The 18280-nt window shown below is 34.2% G+C and overlaps 1 pseudogene; it reads right to left on the bottom strand.

The window, feature by feature from the left end:
* Positions 1-14145: 14145 nt before the first annotated feature.
* LOC18103358 (polyphenol oxidase, chloroplastic-like) lies at positions 14146-17559 on the bottom strand (annotated as a pseudogene).
* Between the last annotated feature and the right edge of the window lie 721 nt (positions 17560-18280).

Here is an 18280-nt window from a genome sequence, read left to right as displayed (position 1 = left end):
ATATAAAATTATTTAAAGTTGAAAAGAATATCAGATCTTCAGGTAATACTCGTATAAACCCTAAATAACTCTATTTATCTAAAAAAATTCTTGTGGCTCCTGAAAAATTATAAATTTATTATTTTTGTTGCGTGTATATGTTTAGGTAAACCCAACAGTAAAATGGCTGCAAATGGTTGATAGCCATTGTCCAACCCATGACCAACTGTTTGTCCTAGCTCAAACGATTATAATTATAATGTACGTCTCAAGAACCTTAGGATGAGTAGTACTTCATATTTATAACTACAGAAAACCAAGTGTCTAGTCTTCTGTTGAACCACAACAGGATACTGAAAAATATTGAATTTGAGCCTCATGAATACAAGATCCCTGAAGTTTTTACGATTGCCTGCACCAGCCTCTCGTTGATTCTTGCTATTCACTTAACCAAAGCTCGCTTTCTGATCATTCTAACAAGAAAGCTCACACGCGCGGTGCTTGAAAAGAGACTGCTTGCTTCGCCGGCTTAAAAGCACATAATCTTGAATAAACATAAGCTAAAAAACTATAAGGTTGCATATATAGTGTTGAAAAGGAAATTAAACAGATACGAACATTAGAAGTGGTCTGAAATAAAATTTATCTTTCAGTATTGATGGAGCTTGCAAGAATTAGTGAAGTCGGATGCAAAACCAATTAAATTTCTATAATTAGTGTGTTTTTCATTAAAAAAAATTTACTTAAAGAGAATATTTAATTGATAAGTAAATGAATAGAATAATATTTCAGCTGGGTTTATATGGCACCCAACCAGACATGAAAAAGAAAATAAGCTATATGCAAAAGAAATTAAAATAACATAATCCTTATAATAAAATAAAAATAGAAAAATTAATACAAAAAAATAAAAAAATACCTCTTCTAATAGACAATTAAAAACAGACAAGTGATACAATTCATACAAAAACATCATTTAAGTTTATACAAGTGCATCATTTGTTTTTTCCATTTAAATAAAAACACATTGAAATGGAGTCATAGTTTATGCATGGACTAATTAGTTTGAGGTCTTCCTATCCCTATTCCTATTCAGAATATGACCGTTCTGAGATATCGCCGATCAGAATAAACAATAATGAATGGAGGATTTTAATTTAGCTGTCGATATTTGGTAAAACTCAGTTATCATTGAAAAATCCAAAAGCGGTATAGATATGTTGGATTATATCTGCAATCTGCAATAACAGATTCTTTTTCCTTCATGGACCAAAACATGTCCATCAACCTCGATTTAACTTGTCAAATTTACAATCTTGATCACGGAATTATAATAATTTTATATAAATAAATTAAAATAAATTATAAAACTAATTTTTAATCAATTCAATATTAAATGATAAAATTAAAAAAAATCAATTAAAAAAATATCTAAAAAACGACCTGAGTCAACTCGGCTTAACCTGTTAAATCCACATTTCAGGTTAAGAGATTAAGATAATCTCATAAAAAACAAATCAAAATAAATTATGAAATATAATTCTCAATCAACCCAAGTTTGAAGAATGAAATTGAATAAAAATCAATTAAAAAAACAAAAGATAACCTGGGTCAATTTGGATTAACCCGTCAAATTCATGACATGAGTCATTAGCCTACGATAACCTCATAGAAAGTATTAAAAAAAAATGATTAAAGTCAACCTACCAAACCTGTGATCTAGGTCATAGGGTTGAGATAACCTTATAGAAAATAAATTGAAACAAATTATGAAACACAATTCCTAATCAATTTAGTATTAAAAAATAAAATTAAAAAAAAAACTAAAAAATTGATCAGAGTTAACTCATGTTAATATGCTCAACTCACAATTTAAACTATACAATTAGATTAATTTTATAAAAAATAAATCAAAACAAATCATAAAATTAAATTCTTTACCTATTAAATATTAAAATAATTAAAAATAAAAAAAATAGTTTTGTGAGGTGAGGTGAGGTGAGCACCCACCTTTTCAGCATTTTGTTAATAAAATTGTCGTTTCTTAGCAAGACGCTCTAGAATTAAACGTGAAAGTATTGAATTATAGAGGATAACCATCAACCACAGTCACGGGAGTATACCGGGTAATAGCGACGGATGTGGTGACCACTAACCAGTCTGCGTAGTATGTTTCACGTTGTATATATAGTAAACTAGATATATATAACATGTGGTACGCTGTGTATCATGTCAGAGTTTTTTTTAATATAAAAAAAAATTAGATATTGTTAATATTTTTTAATGAAAAAAAACATGTTGAGGTTAATTTGAAGTGACTTAATTAATTTTGTGGGTCTAAAAGTAACTCGGATGACCCGTAAAAACTTAATTTAACTTAAATTTTTTTCAAGAAGATATTTTTTTTTTAATTTTAAGATAACAACATATTGGATTGAGTTGGTCAACTCGGATTAACATGTCAAATCCATGACCCGAGTTATGAGACTATGATAACCTATAGAAAACAAATTATAAAACCTAATTTACAATCGATCCAATGTTAAATGATGGAATTGAGAAAAAAAATCAATTAAAAAAAGAACCTAAAAAACAAATTGAGTCAACTTGTCATGCTCACGACTTGGATCATAAGACCGAGTTAATCCAAAAACAATTAAAAAAAATTACAAAGTTCAATTCCCTATTAGTCCAATTTTGAAGGATGAGACTAAAAAATGAAATCAATAAAAAAATAACATAAAACCCGACAAAGTTAATTTGCCAAACTCATGACCTGGGTCATGAAATCGAGATAATCATTTAGAAAAAATACAAAAAATAACCTGATTTAACCTAGATGAACTTTTTAAATCCATGACTCTAATCATGAGACTGAGATAACCCCATAAAAAGTAAATCGAAACAAATTATGGAGCAATTTCCTATTAATTTTGTCAGGCCTAATATTGAATGATGAAATTTGTAAAAACTTTAGTTAAAAAAAAAAGACAAAAAAATGAGTTAATTCAATATGGGTTAACCCGTTAACCACTATTCTTGAATCATGAGATTAAGATAACCTCATAAATCATGAAACCTAATTCTCAGTCAAATACAATATTAAATTTTTACCAAAGTAAAATTTAGTTCTTAGTAAAGGACGCATTTAAGATTATTGGGATGAATGTTTATTTGTGTTGTGACTTATTTGAGTATATAATGATGAATTATCGGTTTAAACCTTGAAAAATGTAAGGAAAGAATTATGGGAGAATGAGGGCCTTAAAATAATTGTTTAATGAGTAATTCTGTTATTAAGTGTTTTTGTGTTCATTGTGAGAAATTAATGCATTAACATGGAAAAATGAGTTGTGAATGACGTTTGACTTAAAATAATTCGTGATATTAGAATTGTATAATATATTGAAATGAGATATGTAATGGGTTATGATCAATTTAACAGGAGTAAAGGTGGGGATTAACCCTCCCTTGCTTTTTAATTTTTATACTTGCTTTTATAAAATGGTAATTAAATTGTATAATGTATTATTGTTAATGCATGGTGTATTCCTTCAAGGTAGAATATGGTATGTAATTTGTAATTAATTACATAAGAAAGAATATATGGTATGTTATGAGATTGTGATTTGACCGCGCGCAACGACATAAAAACCTTGTATAAATTACATTTGATTGCAACAACGGGATCCCTATATTAGAATTATTAATCGATCGTAGTGCCTGGTAATGGGCTAATGATATTGGTGTCCAAACTACCATGCTACTGAACTTAACCTAGAAATTGAAGTTTATGCATAAGTTATACATGGGTTGGTAATGATGAGTCTATTTTTTTTTTTTTTTTATCAAAATCAATATGAAAAATATTCAATTCTCATAGTTATACTATGATCTAATGTAGAGAAATGATTTATCTATCAAGTCCCTTTCACACTAGATTCCACGAGTAGATTTTCTATAGCACTATCTTATGATATAAAAATAAATATTGTAAATTATTATTATTATTTTTTTTTGATTTACATGGGGTGTCCGGGCCAGCTTACGCGCACCACGACTATTCCCCACGGCCCGCTGGACATCCTGCAAGCCCAGGAGCAAGTAAGGCACCGCGGGGGTGACAGGCGTGCACATAGAGGGTTGAACCCGGGACGGGGGCGGAACAAGTCACACGATTGACCACAACAGCTAGACCCTCAAGTGCTAAATATTGTAAATTATTGATATTGAATGAATTGGTATGCTATTTGTGAGTGGTGTTGATATAGAAGAAGGTCTAGGATAACTGGATATTGATTGTGGTATCAAATGGAGATATTGATGAAGATATGGAAACTTGGTATAGTCCAAGTACAAGGGAAATATTTGTTGGAATTTTGGTAGAATGTATGTTAAATTATTGAAAAAGGGTGGTTGTATGAGATTTATATCCAAAAGGCTACGATTATCATATAAAGTGATTGATGAATAAATTAGCCAGCCATCCATTAGTAAAAATAACAGATGAGAGAATTAAGACAGTTAAAAGATATATGAGACTTTCCTTAAAAAATAATTACTTAAACTTTTATGTGTATGATCAACGGTCTAAAGTATTATCACACGGGAAAAGTACGGGGTATTACATGATTAATCAAGTGTGACTTGATTGTAAATAAATTTTAGAAATTAGGGATTATAATGTAATTAATACAAAGGATTACAATTCTAGACCTAGAAAAAATCAAGTAGAGACTTGATTGAATAAATTCTTAAAATTATCCTAAAATAATATATGTGATATTATTTAAGGGGCAAATTGATATTTTATTATTTATAGGGTTTTTTAGGTTTCCATATAAATAAAATGCTTTTCCTTTTATTTAAGGATATTATAAGCAGTACAATATAGAAACATCTAAACATAAAAGAAAAGAGATATCACTTAAATGTATAACAATCTCTCTTTTCATAAAGAATTTAAAAGATTTTTCACTAGTGGTTCATGTGGTTATTGTAAGAGGTCGGACACTTCAACAACTTGTGGTTTGTGACAACCCAGCCTTGAAGCAATTATTTAAAGAATTATAAAATTCAATTCCCAATCAACCTATGTTTGAAGAATGAAATTGAATAAAAATCAATTAAAAAAACAAAAATAACCTGAGTCAATTTGGATTAACCCGTCAAATTCATGACATAAATCATGAGACTACGATAACCATATAAAAAGTAAATAAAAAAATGATCAAAGTCAACTTACCAAACCTGTGACTTAGGTCACGAGGTTGAAATAACCTTATAGAAAACAAATTATAAAACACAACTCAGTATTGAAAAATAAAATTAAAAAAAAAATCAATTTTAAAAAAGGATAAAAAAATTATCAGAGTCAACTCGAGTTAATATGTTAAACTCACAATTTAAATTATACAATTAGATTAATTTTATAAAAAATAAATCAAAATAAATTATAAAATTAAATTCTTTACCAACTAAATATTAAAATAATTAAAACTGAAAAAAAAAAAAAAGCTTTGTGAGGTGAGGTGAGCACCCACCCTTCCAGCGTTTTGTTAATAAAATTGTCGTTTCTTAGCAAGACGCTCTAGAATAAAACGTGAAACTATTGAATTAGGATAACCATCAACCACAGCCACGTGAGTGTGCCGGCTAATAGCAACGGATGTGGTGACCACTGACCAGTCTGCGTAGCATGTTTCACGTTGTATAGTAAACTAGATATATAACTTGTGGTACGCTGTGTATCATGTCAGATTTTTTTTCAATATAAAAAAATATTTAAATATTGTTTATATTTTTTAGTGGAAAAAAAAAACGTGTCGAGGTTAATTTGAGGTGACTTGATTGTTTTTGCTGGTCTAAAAATAATTCAGATAACCCGTAAAAATATAATTTAACTCAATTTTTTTTTCAAGATAATATCTTTTTTTAATATTAAGATAACAACATATTGGATTGACTTGAGTCAACTCGGGTTAACATGTCAAATCCATGACCTGAGTCATGAGACTATGATAACCTGTAAAAAACAAATTATAAAACCTAATTTACAATCGATCCAATGTTAAAGGATGAAATTAAAAAAAAATCAATTTAATTTGCCAAACTCATGACCTGGGTCATGAAATTAAGATAACCATATAGAAAAAATACAAAAAATGATATGATTTAACCTGGATTAACTTTTCAAATCCATGACTCTAATCATGAGACTGAGATAACTCCATAAAAAGCAAATAAAAACAAATTATGAAGTTCAATTCCCAATCAATTTTGTCAGACCCATTGAATGATGGAATTTGTAAAAAATTTAGTTAAAAAATATGCTAATTCAATACGGGTTAACCCGTTAAGCATTATTCTTGGATCATGAGATCAAGATAACCTCATAAATCATGAAACCTAATTATCAATCAAACACAATATATATATATATATTCTTTGCTAGTTGCTTTTTCAACACAGAGACAATGGAAAAACCAAAGTAGTGACATTTGCATAAAAATCTACAAATTATTGATAGTAGCTGAAAGACCATTAATTCTTCAAAAGTTAACGTTGAAACTACAACAAAAGAAAGCTAGTACCTAATCTAAGTTTGATCACCAAAGTATTCATTATAGGTATCAATTGGGTTTATTACAAGGTCTAAAACTAAGAAAATTCGAGAGAGATTAATTGGATTGATTCTTAAAATTTGAGTTAATATCGGTTGTAAATCTATCAGACTAGACCTTTGTGTATTATTTGGGACATATCATAAGTTACATGAGGAATTTTGCTTTTATTATAGTTGGACTGAAAACTAGACATTATAATCCTTCCATCCATATATGTTGCACCCAATAATTTATCCAAACTAGATGGAACAACGTGTTTGAAGTTAGGTCATAAGTTAATGTATGATTTTTGTTTTTTGTTTCCTTATGATTTGTAGACTTCTTAATTAACAAGGATTCATATTCTACGAGGAAAGCATTGGTGATATCAATTATCTCATTGACAAGGTTTCCTTATCATTCAAGGACACTAGAGACAATTTTGGGCTCATTTTTCTAATGTACAATTTGACGCTAATAAACATAACTTTTAATTTGATCATTGGATTGGACTTGAATTTTACTAGAAGTTTTCAGAGGTCTTGTTTTAAAATTTAAAGTCAATTAGACATTTAGAAGGCCTTGCAATAAGGTCTAGAAGCTACTATACGAGAATTGTATTAATTTCCTAAATGATTTAGGATTCTTTTTTCCTATTTTATTTAGAATTCTTTTATTATTATTTTTCAGCATTGTTTAGCATGTTCTTACCTATTTTTAAAAAAATATTATTTAACTTATTTTGAGGTTTTAAAAATTAACAAGATATGGATTAATTATTTAAAAATAAAACTTGTGTGTGAGAGTATGCTTTTACTATTGGTTCCTCATGGAACTACTCCAACTTATCAAAGAATTAACCAAGCTTCATGCATCTTCCATACTTATCGTTCCCATTTTTTAATAGGTGTTAGCTAGAGGTTTGGTTTTTATAATTTTGGTATTTTGGTATATTTTATCATTATGTCAAATTCAATTACAAGCCTGAATTTAGCTTTCTTAGAAAATATCAACTTGATTGTTGGTTTTTGAATCTTTATATCGATAGGTTTCATATTAGTTGGTATCAAATCAAGGTTCTAAAATCATGTTATATCCATTTACCTTTTAGTTTCTGTATTATTTCATCGTTGTCGTCATATAAAAACCTAGTTGCGACAAAGTTGAAAAAAATATAGATTATTTGTGATGTAGTTGTTTACAGTTTAAAAAATAAAAAGAAAAACAAGATCAAAATCACAAAATCAGGTTAATATGTTTTCCAAAAGTGAGCCAACATCAAAACAAGGTGATGATTCAATGCCAAATCATTTTGATGAGAGGGGGAATGAGGTGAATCAACGAGCATCATCAAAGAATCCATTAGAGATATCAATTAGGCCTATTACAAGGTCTAAAACTTAAAGGATCCAAGAGGAATTAATTGGGTTGATTCTGTATATTTGGGTTAACAAATTATAAATATGCTTGACTAGATCTTTGTGCACTGTTTGAGACATATCTGAAGCTACAAAAGAAATTTTGTTTCGATTCTAGTTGGGATGAAAACTAGACATTGCAATCTTTCCATTCATAAATGGTAGATCCAATAATTAATCTAGAAGAGATAGAATAACGTGTTTAAAGTCATACCAAAAGTTATTACATGGGTTTAGCAATTTGATCCCTTATAGTTTATGGACTTCTTATTTAGTAAAGATTTTATTTCTACAAGGAAATCATAGGTGACAACAATTATGATTATTCTAGCAAGGATTTCCATGACAATAACTTATGTTTCTATTTATTTTATGGATTTCATCATTGGCAATGTTTCCATATCATTCAAAGACACTAGAGGCAGCTTGAGGCTTATTTTTCCTAATGCACAAGTTTTTGCTAATATGTATAACTTTCAATCTGACCATTATATCTAGCTAAAATTTTATCAAAGCTTTACAAAGATCTTGTTTTATATTGAATTATAATTTCAGGTCAATCATAAATCGAAAAAGCCTTGCAATAAGGTCCACAAGCAACTCTATGAGAATTGTATTAGTTTCCTAGTTGATTTATGATTCCTTTTCTATTTTATTTAGAACTCTTCATTATTTTTCCAATATTTTTTAGGATGTTCTTACCTATTATAAATAGATTTATTTAGCTTGTGTTTAGATTTTAAATTTGGTAAGAGATAGATTGATTATTTAAAAATAAAACTTATATGTGGGAGTTTGCTCTTACTCTTGGTTCCTCATGGAACTACTTTGACTTATCAAAGAATTAACCAAGTTTCGTGACAGAAACCATACTTCTTATTCACATCTCTTAATAGGTATTGGGTAGGGATTCAAATTCTATAGTCTTGGTGTCTTGGTACATGTTATTGTTCTGTCAAGTTATATCATAAACTTGAATTTAACTTTTTTAGAAAGGATCAATTGATTGTGGATTTTTGAATCTTTATATACTTGAGGTTTTCATAAAAAGAGAAAGCTTAGAAATGTCATGTGCTTGTATGGAATACCCAGACATTAGGATGGATATGTAATCATTGTTCCTGCAGGGAAACCATTGCTTCAGCACCCGTCCAGTGAGAGCAACATTTAGAATACAAATAAGCTAGCTCTTCACCCAAGTAGTGTTAGAGAATAATATAAATCATATCCTGGGACTTCACCTAACAACTTAAGCTATTGGGTTGAGATGGTTCTTTGACATGGTATTAGAGCCTTGATGACCAAGCGATCACGAATTCGACCTCATTTATTTGATAAAAATCAAGTACAAGGTAGTGCGGGCCTGTGTAAGTTTCAAGCCCAAAGGGCTTTCACTTGAGGGGATGTGTTAGAGAATAATATAAATCATATCTTGGGACCTTACCTAACAGCTTAAGCTATTGGGTTGAGATAGTTCATTGACAAGTAGATTGCCCTATCCATTAACGGGCTTTCTCCCAAGTGGACTTCCTATCTACTAAGTTAAAGGCCTTCACCCAATAACAAACCTAGGGCCAAATCTCAATCTTGCGTAAATTCCCAAGGAGCCCATCATTGGCACACACCATAATAAATTGTTGCAACCTCTCAGAAGTCAATGTGGCACTTAGCTTTCTCGATAATAGCCAAGTAATAGTCTGTTTGAGATTGTGGTAGCGGTGATGGTTTAAAGTGTTTTTTGCTTAGAAATGCATCAAAATGAAGTTTTTTCATTTAAAAAAATTATTTTTGACATCAGCACATCAAAACGATCTAAAACATAAAAAATTTCATTTTAAGCAAAAATTTTAAAATTTTAAAATTTTTAAGAACGTGGTTTGCACGATGCACATCTTGTGAGTACGACACCAACCTTTCTCACATTCCTATATTTCTACAACTTCAAGTTCTATGACGTGATTTTATGTAGTCAAGGTGTATAAATAGCTCAAGTCACCAGGTAACAAGACATATGACTGAATAAGGCAACACAAGACCATACAAGATCACAGAACAACACACACATGACCCTCACATACACTCTCCTATGTTCTTGTTCTCGTTATTATACTTTCCTTCCCTCCTATAATTTATTGACTTAAGTATCGAAGGGACCTCTATTTTGATAGGGAACTTATTTTTCTAAGAGAGTATGAAGCGGCCAAGCCTAGACAACTCAGCCTAAGACGGAGTTGTGGGAAGCACAAATCCAATTTGAAATCTTTATGACTTCTTCAAAAACAAACAACAACATTTATGATCTAGAGATGAACAATTAAAAAAATTAATCAGCATAACATTACTTTAATTGTAGATTGTTAAACAAAAATGTACAGAGTTGAATTACACGTGCATGATATTATGCAGCAAGGCACCCAGACAAACACTAAAAGACCTACATTGATCTCCTGAAGGAAAAGCAAAAACGAGATGTCCTTAATGTTGGGGATTCCGGCTCCCTATTGCGTGGACCAGTGGTGTTCTGATAGTTGCCCATTGGAGGCTAAACACACTGACACAATATTTAACGTGGTTCGACAAATCGCCTACATTCACGGGAGAAGTCAATATTATTAGAGACAGATAGAGAAAGGATTACAACACACATGGAGAAGGAGGATCACTTCACTTAAAATCTACTCCCATTGCTCTCACACTGCTGCATAAGGCAGCAGGGCTGCTGCCCATGGCAGCCCATCTTTCTCTCTTGTTCTCTTCACATTCTCACAACCCTCTCTTAGTTTGCTCTCTCACGTATGCCTCTATTTATAGGCATGAATGGTAAGACAACTTGGCCATAGATTATGACACTAATGGTGGTAGCACATGGGTTGCACCATTTTGTCAATGGTTGGTGCAACTACCATTGATAATGGCAACCCTCTCTTCTTAGGGTAGGCTACACATGTTGTTGCCCAATAATAGCAATATCTCAACAATCACCCCCTTTGCCACACCTTTCAATCACCAGAGTCACTAAAGCACACCTTTTCTCACACAAAAGGATCACTACAACCAGATGGTCTGTCACTTCACATCTGAAGAGTGTTAACACTTGTTTCTAGGACACAACATTCCCCTTTGAGCGTATCAACCATGCTCGGTTCGGAATGAATTTTTCAAGCCTCACATCAAGGCTTACAACACCCTTTCAAACGGAAATTTCTATTTCCAAGTGCGACAGTCATTATCTAAGTATCTCAATATGATCATGAGCTCACCACTCTTCCAAGAGTCTACTCATCTAGGAGTTGCGTCTGCCCTCTGTTCCACCCTAGGAATCACGTCTTACTTCTTCGTGAGTCTCTCGCTCTTAGTCCTAAAAGTCCAGGTAGCTCTCCACCTTTACCCATGCGGGCATCCTATTAAAGGTTAATCCATATATGTCTTGATACTCTGAGTATTACAATGCCTTCACCGAGCTCACCACCTTGACAAGAGTCAACTTGTTCCCGGAACCTGCGCATGCCCTCTGCTCATTCCTAGTAGTCGCGTCTTAATGCTCCACAAGTCACCAACTTATTGTCCAAGGCAAATGTCTTCTAGCTTATTGATCTTTAGCATGGGGGCAATATCCATGAAAGTCAATCCTGCATTTGTCTCCATACTCATCATAGCCACTTCATTGGCTATACACATGTCCACTCATATCTAGCCATCATATTGGCTCTGGGTGTTCTAAACTAGGCTCATATCATGGCCCTCACACCTTCTCTAAGGTGTTTTTGCCCGTTGTCATAAGGCAGTCTGAACTGGGGCTCCTATCATGGCCCTCACACTTTCTATTTAAGGCGTCTTCTCCTTTCATAGGCAGTCGCATCCTCCTTCAGTTGAGATGCTTCAAAGTGGCTGTAAAATTCTCTACCACCATGTGGACTATTGGAGAGATCACTGCCACTGATCATATAGAAAGAGAAAGTTGCGGTACACTCCTCGCAATCCTCCACCTCGATTTCTATGTTTGGAGCTTCTACGCCTTTCATCATTGCGCTTAACAGCTCCACATACACCAACTCTCTTTGGTGTCTTCGCCTTTCATAGGCGGTCACCTTTTATCACAGGTGTTCGCACCCCCTCAATTAGGTGCTTCTACAACAGCTCTCTTTCCATCCTTGCATGCATTGGAAAGGTCTTCGCTTGTTGTCTTCATCAAGAGCACAAGAGACTTCCTGTTGTACAACTTCTACACATAGTCTCTGCTCTGAGCTTCATCTGGGAACACTTCTTCTCCTTGCACCTGTTGTCTCATTACAGTACCTCGTTGGATCCTACGGGTACTTCTGCACAATCTCCATGTGCCCTCGTGCAATTTATGTTCTCCAGATTCTCCCTATTCCTTGCTTATGTTTGACAGCAGCTCATCCTGTCATAACATCTGTCCAAGTCAAAATAGGGTGCCAATCTTTATCCCTTTGCTATATTTCTTTTCCATTATCACGGTCTTTATCAATTCTACCCTCGAGAAATCACAGTCACCGAATCTAACTTCTTTGGAGAAATCACCACTCCATCATATCCTTGAACATACGGAACCCAACTGTTTCCTTATGCCGTCATCCTGCTAGTCTTCAACCATTTCATTACAAACTGCTATATATACGAAAATAGTACCGTATGGATAATCCTTCCACTAAGCAAGTCCCCAGGAAAGATTGGAGGGGTCACACTAGTCCCGCTTAAAACCCAATCTCCTAGACAGAACTTCTTAGGCCATATCTATCCATCGTACTGTCTTTCCGTATATACAACCATTTGCTAGTTTTGTTGCGGCTTTCCTTTACAAGTGATCTGGAATATACTGGTTTAATACCTGATTTCTCAACATCTGGCGAGACTACCAGTGCTTAGATTCGTCAAGATTGGTCTTCATCAATTTTCACTCTACACCTCTAATTGTCCAATTGATTGGGTGTCCAGAGTGTCCCAATTTTGTCTTTTTTCAAGGCAACTAAAAAATCCCCACTTAGCAGTTCAGCACATGTAATTGGGCAAATATGTGTGATTTCTTCTTCTTCTTCTTTATCTTCATCGACCACGATGATGACCTTCAGATGCCTCCTGATCGGGCAATCTCTCTTTAATAATTCACCACCACCATTTCTGGTTTCAATCTCAATGATCGGACCATACCATTGCATCAGAAACGATCAAATTAGCCGGAAACAAGTCTGAAATCGTCCAAATCACATTTCAGACAGCTAAGATTTGATCAAAATAATTCTGGCCTGATGAATGGCCCAGATTCAATCTCAGATCCGGTTGCACGTAGGATCAGCTACACTGGATCCTATCCCTCGGCTCCGGCTCAGCTCTTCTCGACTCGCGGTTGATGACATTGCAGGTGGGTCCCACTATGATGACGTGTCGCTGACTGGACACTGACATGGCATGCCTACTGTGCATGCTGACGTCACATTTATATCAGGCTGACGTCATCCTTGGCATGCCTACTGTGCATGATGATGTCACATTTACATAAGGCTGACGTCATCCCTGGCATGCCCAATGTGCATGATGACGTCACAATTATGTCATGATGACGTCATCCTTATCCGGGTCAGCCACGTTGGTCGGGTCAACTAGTATTCGGGTCGGGTTAGCCCATCCTTGCGAAGAAGATGCGTGTGACGCGTGCCGCGTGTCGCCAGCCACCTCGCCGGAGCGTGATGGCGCGTGAGCACGTTTTCGACGCCGTTTTCACTAGTGGCTTCATCTCTTCCTCCTCTACACAGTGGTATGGTCAAAACACAATTTTGACAACTTTCATTTTTGAGCAAAAATCAAACACCACTTTAAACCATATGCTCTGATACCAATTGTTGGGGATTCCGGCTCCCTCTTGCGCGGACCGGTGGTGTTCTGATAGTTGCCCATTGGAGGCTAAGCACACTGACACAATATTTAACGAGGTTCAGCAAATCGCCTACATCCACGGGAGAAGTCAATATTATTAGAGACAGATAGAGAAAGGATTACAACACACATGGAGGAGGAGGATCACTTCACTCAAACTCTACTCTCATTGCTCTCACACTGCTGCACAAGGCAGCAGGGCTGCTGTCCATGACAGCCCTTCTTTCTCTCTTGTTCTCTTCACATTCTCACAACCCTCTCTCAATTTGCTCTCTCACGTATGCCTCTATTTATAGGCATGAATGGTAAGACAACTTGGCCATAGATTATGGCACTAATGGTGGCAGCACATGGGTTGCACCATTTTGTCAATGGTTGGTGCAACTACCATTGACATTGTCAATGGTTGGTGCACATGCACATGTTGTTGCCCAATAATAGCAATATCCCAACACTTGATAATCATCACTCTTTAACAAACTCAATCTTAACGCCAGAGATGACAACAGGATCACTAACAGTTCTGTAATCCCCAATATCAATCTTGTCTTGGACTTCTTCGCATGCTTATGAGAAACATTAACAAAGCTCCCAGCAAACTCTGTATTTTCTGGTTTAGAAGGCATCTCAACGTCATCATTTATGAACACGTCAAACTTCTCGAATTTGCCATTGTCGTATTCTATCCCTTCTATCACTAAAACTTCATCTTCCTCTTCTTTCTCTTTCCTGCTTCTTGATTTCTTTGGTCTTGAAACTACAGTGACTATGGTTTTGTCTAAGACTAAAGGGAATGCAGTGATCGGTGTTAATGCAGTTTTTGTTTCAGCTGCTTTCTTTCCCAACCTTCTCGGAATTGGTTTTGATTTTAGCCAAGGAATTTCAACATTTTGATAAGTATACCTTAGCCTTCTATTGTCAAGACAATCTCTAACCTTACAACGAACAAGCTCTGCATTCTCATTATAGAAAATAAACTCTGAATTAAGCCAATCACGATCACTGATATCCCTCCTAGTTCCACCAGGTATAGTCTTCCATATCGTCCACATTCGGTCAACATTTGAGTGATGACAAAAAAATATTGGATCTCTCGCAGCTGAGTAAAAATTGCCCATGTCTTCGGTATTTTCTTGAGTTGGATCACCGGTCCATCTGTGAATATTATTGTGAGGGGTGGTCTCAATCGTCCCAGCTCCAGGACTAGAATCTTCACCAGCACGGTATGGTTTTCCAAAAAAGAGTGTTGGTTTTGCTGCACCAGACACCATTTGCTTGTAATTACTCTGAGATTACTAGAGTATAATTGATTTGCGTTTGTGGGGTTGTGGTCTCCCGCTCCATAATCAAGATCTAGCAATGTAGGAGGTTGGTGATTCTGGTCGCGGAACTGGTCATAGAGTGGAGATTTAGGGTCGGTAAAGATGTAAGGCATTTGCATACCACTGGGGGAATCCCAGTTCCAGAAAGGCAGAGCAAAAGTTGGGTCATTAATAAGTTTGCCCAAGATTCTTTCATAGAAGTAAAGATGGTAACTGTGCCAAGGAAAGAAGAGCCAACCGGAATGAACATCAATTTTTAATTTTGGAAACCCCACTTGTTCGTAGGCACCATTGCAACAGGCACAGGGGGGGGGGGGGGGGGCGGGTGGGCTGTAATATATATATATATATATTAGATATATATATTAGGTAATTAAGTATGGAGGAGCTTTTTTATTCTACAAAGGTGAGTTTTCTTACTGTAATTAATTGCAATTGAATATATTAGATATATATATTAGGTAATTAAGTATGGAGGAGCTTTTTTATTCTACAAAGGTGAGTTTTCTTACTGTAATTAATTGCAATTTTTCAATTTGATTTTTTAAAAATTAATTTACGTAGCCCTAATATAGATCCTATAAATATAAAATTATTACTTTGCGCAATAAATTCTGCATCCGGTTAAAAACAAAAATATAAATATAAATCATAAGTAAAATTTTTCAACGGAAAGATTGAAGCAAAGCCATTAATTAATTTATTTTTCATCAAACAAAACAAGGTAACTTAAATTTAAAATCTATTTTTATTTTGTTTTGAGATGTTTGTTAATAATTTGATAAGGTTTTTTTTTTATAATTCTACCATTTTTGCTTCATTTTTTTCTCAAATCTGCTAATTTTACCAATTGTTTTTTGAATTCTTGTTATAGTGCTTTTTTTTTAATTAATTAGATATATTTTATTGGTTTGTTTTGATTATACTTTGATTTTTTTTATGTTTTGTTTTTAGCAGAATCACCAAAATTATCAATTTTTTCTCACGATATATGTTTTGATTTTAGGTTGAATTACCATGAACAAAATAAGAAGAATTTAATTTTTTTTTCAAAAAAAATATTGATAACTTGCAGCCTAGTGAACCAACTCCAATGTGTAATGTTAAAGTTATGGTTGAACAACTCCAATGCGTCTCAGTTTACAGAGAACCCGCGTTGATTAGTGAGAATAATTCTTTATTATTTTTTGCTTTATTTCAAAGTTTATCGAACATAAATAATGCTTTGTTTTAACTAATGTTTCTTATATACTTTGTATGTTTATATTTGATAGATATAAAAACCAACAACATTAAAGTGATGAATATATTATGAAGATGAAATTAACTTCGTTGCTTTGATTCAATTTTTGTATTTCTTCGAACCTTTTACCTTATACAAAGATCATTATATGTTTATAGTAAATTATTTGAATAAAACTAAATTATACAGATTTTTTTTACAACTATATACAATAAAGTAAAATAAATATTATATTTTATTATATTAATTATAGTCCCTCTAACAAATAATTCTATTTCCACCCCGGCAGAGCACAATGTACGTTGGCTTGTTGGTAGAAGTTACGTGGATCATCTTCGGGGAGACTTTTCATTAAGGAAATGGCTTCAGCATATTTGGCCACGTAGTCTTCGTCAACTAAATGGGCCGCACGTCTAGTGCGTAGCGGGGAGGATGGAGAAGGGAGTCTGAAGTCTATGATCTTTTTGGGTAACGGAGAGCAACAGTTTGTTGGATTTTCGGGGTTTGGTAAGTCCACCAACTCACATTTGGTCAAGTCTGGAGGGGTGATTGGCTTAGCATAGGCAGTTCGGTCAATAAGATTGGTAGCGCTATATAGGCCTCCTAGACCGATGAGGACGTCTCTTCTCGTGGCAAGGTTTTGTGTATCATCTGTGGCTTTGCATGAAACTCTAGAAACGTAAGGGTGATTCAGCCTTTTGGTTTTGGTAACTTGCAGTGGTTTTGGAAAGAAAGGACTGATCGAAAGATAAGGTGGACATTACGGTGAGGCTGAAAGTAGGAGAGGAATGAGAGGTTGTGATTCAGATTGGATGTTATATGTGTCAATGAGCTGTATATTCCTAATTAGTTTGATTTATTGTATTTAATTCTGCAAGATTATAGGCCCGTAATAATATTCCTAAAATAGCTTCCTAGGCTTTGTATATATATAACCGTCTGCTGTTATATGAAAAGAGATAATAAAGCAGTATTTTCACAAGATCTGTTATGGTATCAGAGCAGTCGATCTTGACTGTCTCTTGCCCTAATTTTATAAATCGCTTCCATAACAGCAGCCGTCATACAAACCCAACAGAACCCTTCGCAGCAGCAACCATCATCCACACAGTCAGATCATTCACATTCCAACCCACAAGTCAAAAGAAATACTAAATCACCTTTCACTGTTCCCTCAACCAAATTACTCTACTTGCTCTCTTTTTTTTTTGGTTGTTACGTCAGTCAAATTACTCTGTTCTTTCTCCTTCTTTCTCTCATCACTTGTAAGCCAATATCATGGCCGATGATGATTGTTCAACAAACACTAATCAATCTTTCATGTCAGGAGACTCCAACACTACCACACAAATAGTCACATTGCAGAGTGACACCTCCAACTTCTCTGCAGGAATAAAACTTGATGAGAATAACTATTCTCTATGGCATCAAATCATAGAGATGAAGATAGTTGGGCGAGAAAAGCATGGCCATCTGACTGGTGATATTGCCCAGCCTGCAGTCACAAATTCCACATTTAATAAATGGCGAGCATCAGACTGCTAAGTCAAGAGTTGGTTGTTTGATGCCATGCAGCCTAATCAGATTAAAAGGTTTATTCGTTATGACACAACAAAGCAAGTCTGGGATGCAATCAAGCAAACCTATTCAGATGGTGCTGATGAAGCTAAGATTTATGACCTGCACAGAAGATCATTCATAATGAGACAAGTTGGTGCATCAGTTGCCAAGTATTACAGTGAGCTCACTGAGATTTTTCAGGAGCTTGATCAATTAAATCCAAGCACCATGGAGCATCCATCAGACATTGAAATTAGACGG

The sequence above is a fragment of the Populus trichocarpa genome, chromosome 11 (genome assembly GCF_000002775.5).
Source record: "Populus trichocarpa isolate Nisqually-1 chromosome 11, P.trichocarpa_v4.1, whole genome shotgun sequence".
NCBI classification, from domain to species: domain Eukaryota; kingdom Viridiplantae; phylum Streptophyta; class Magnoliopsida; order Malpighiales; family Salicaceae; genus Populus; species Populus trichocarpa.
This window is presented reverse-complemented; position numbering and strand designations above follow the sequence as displayed.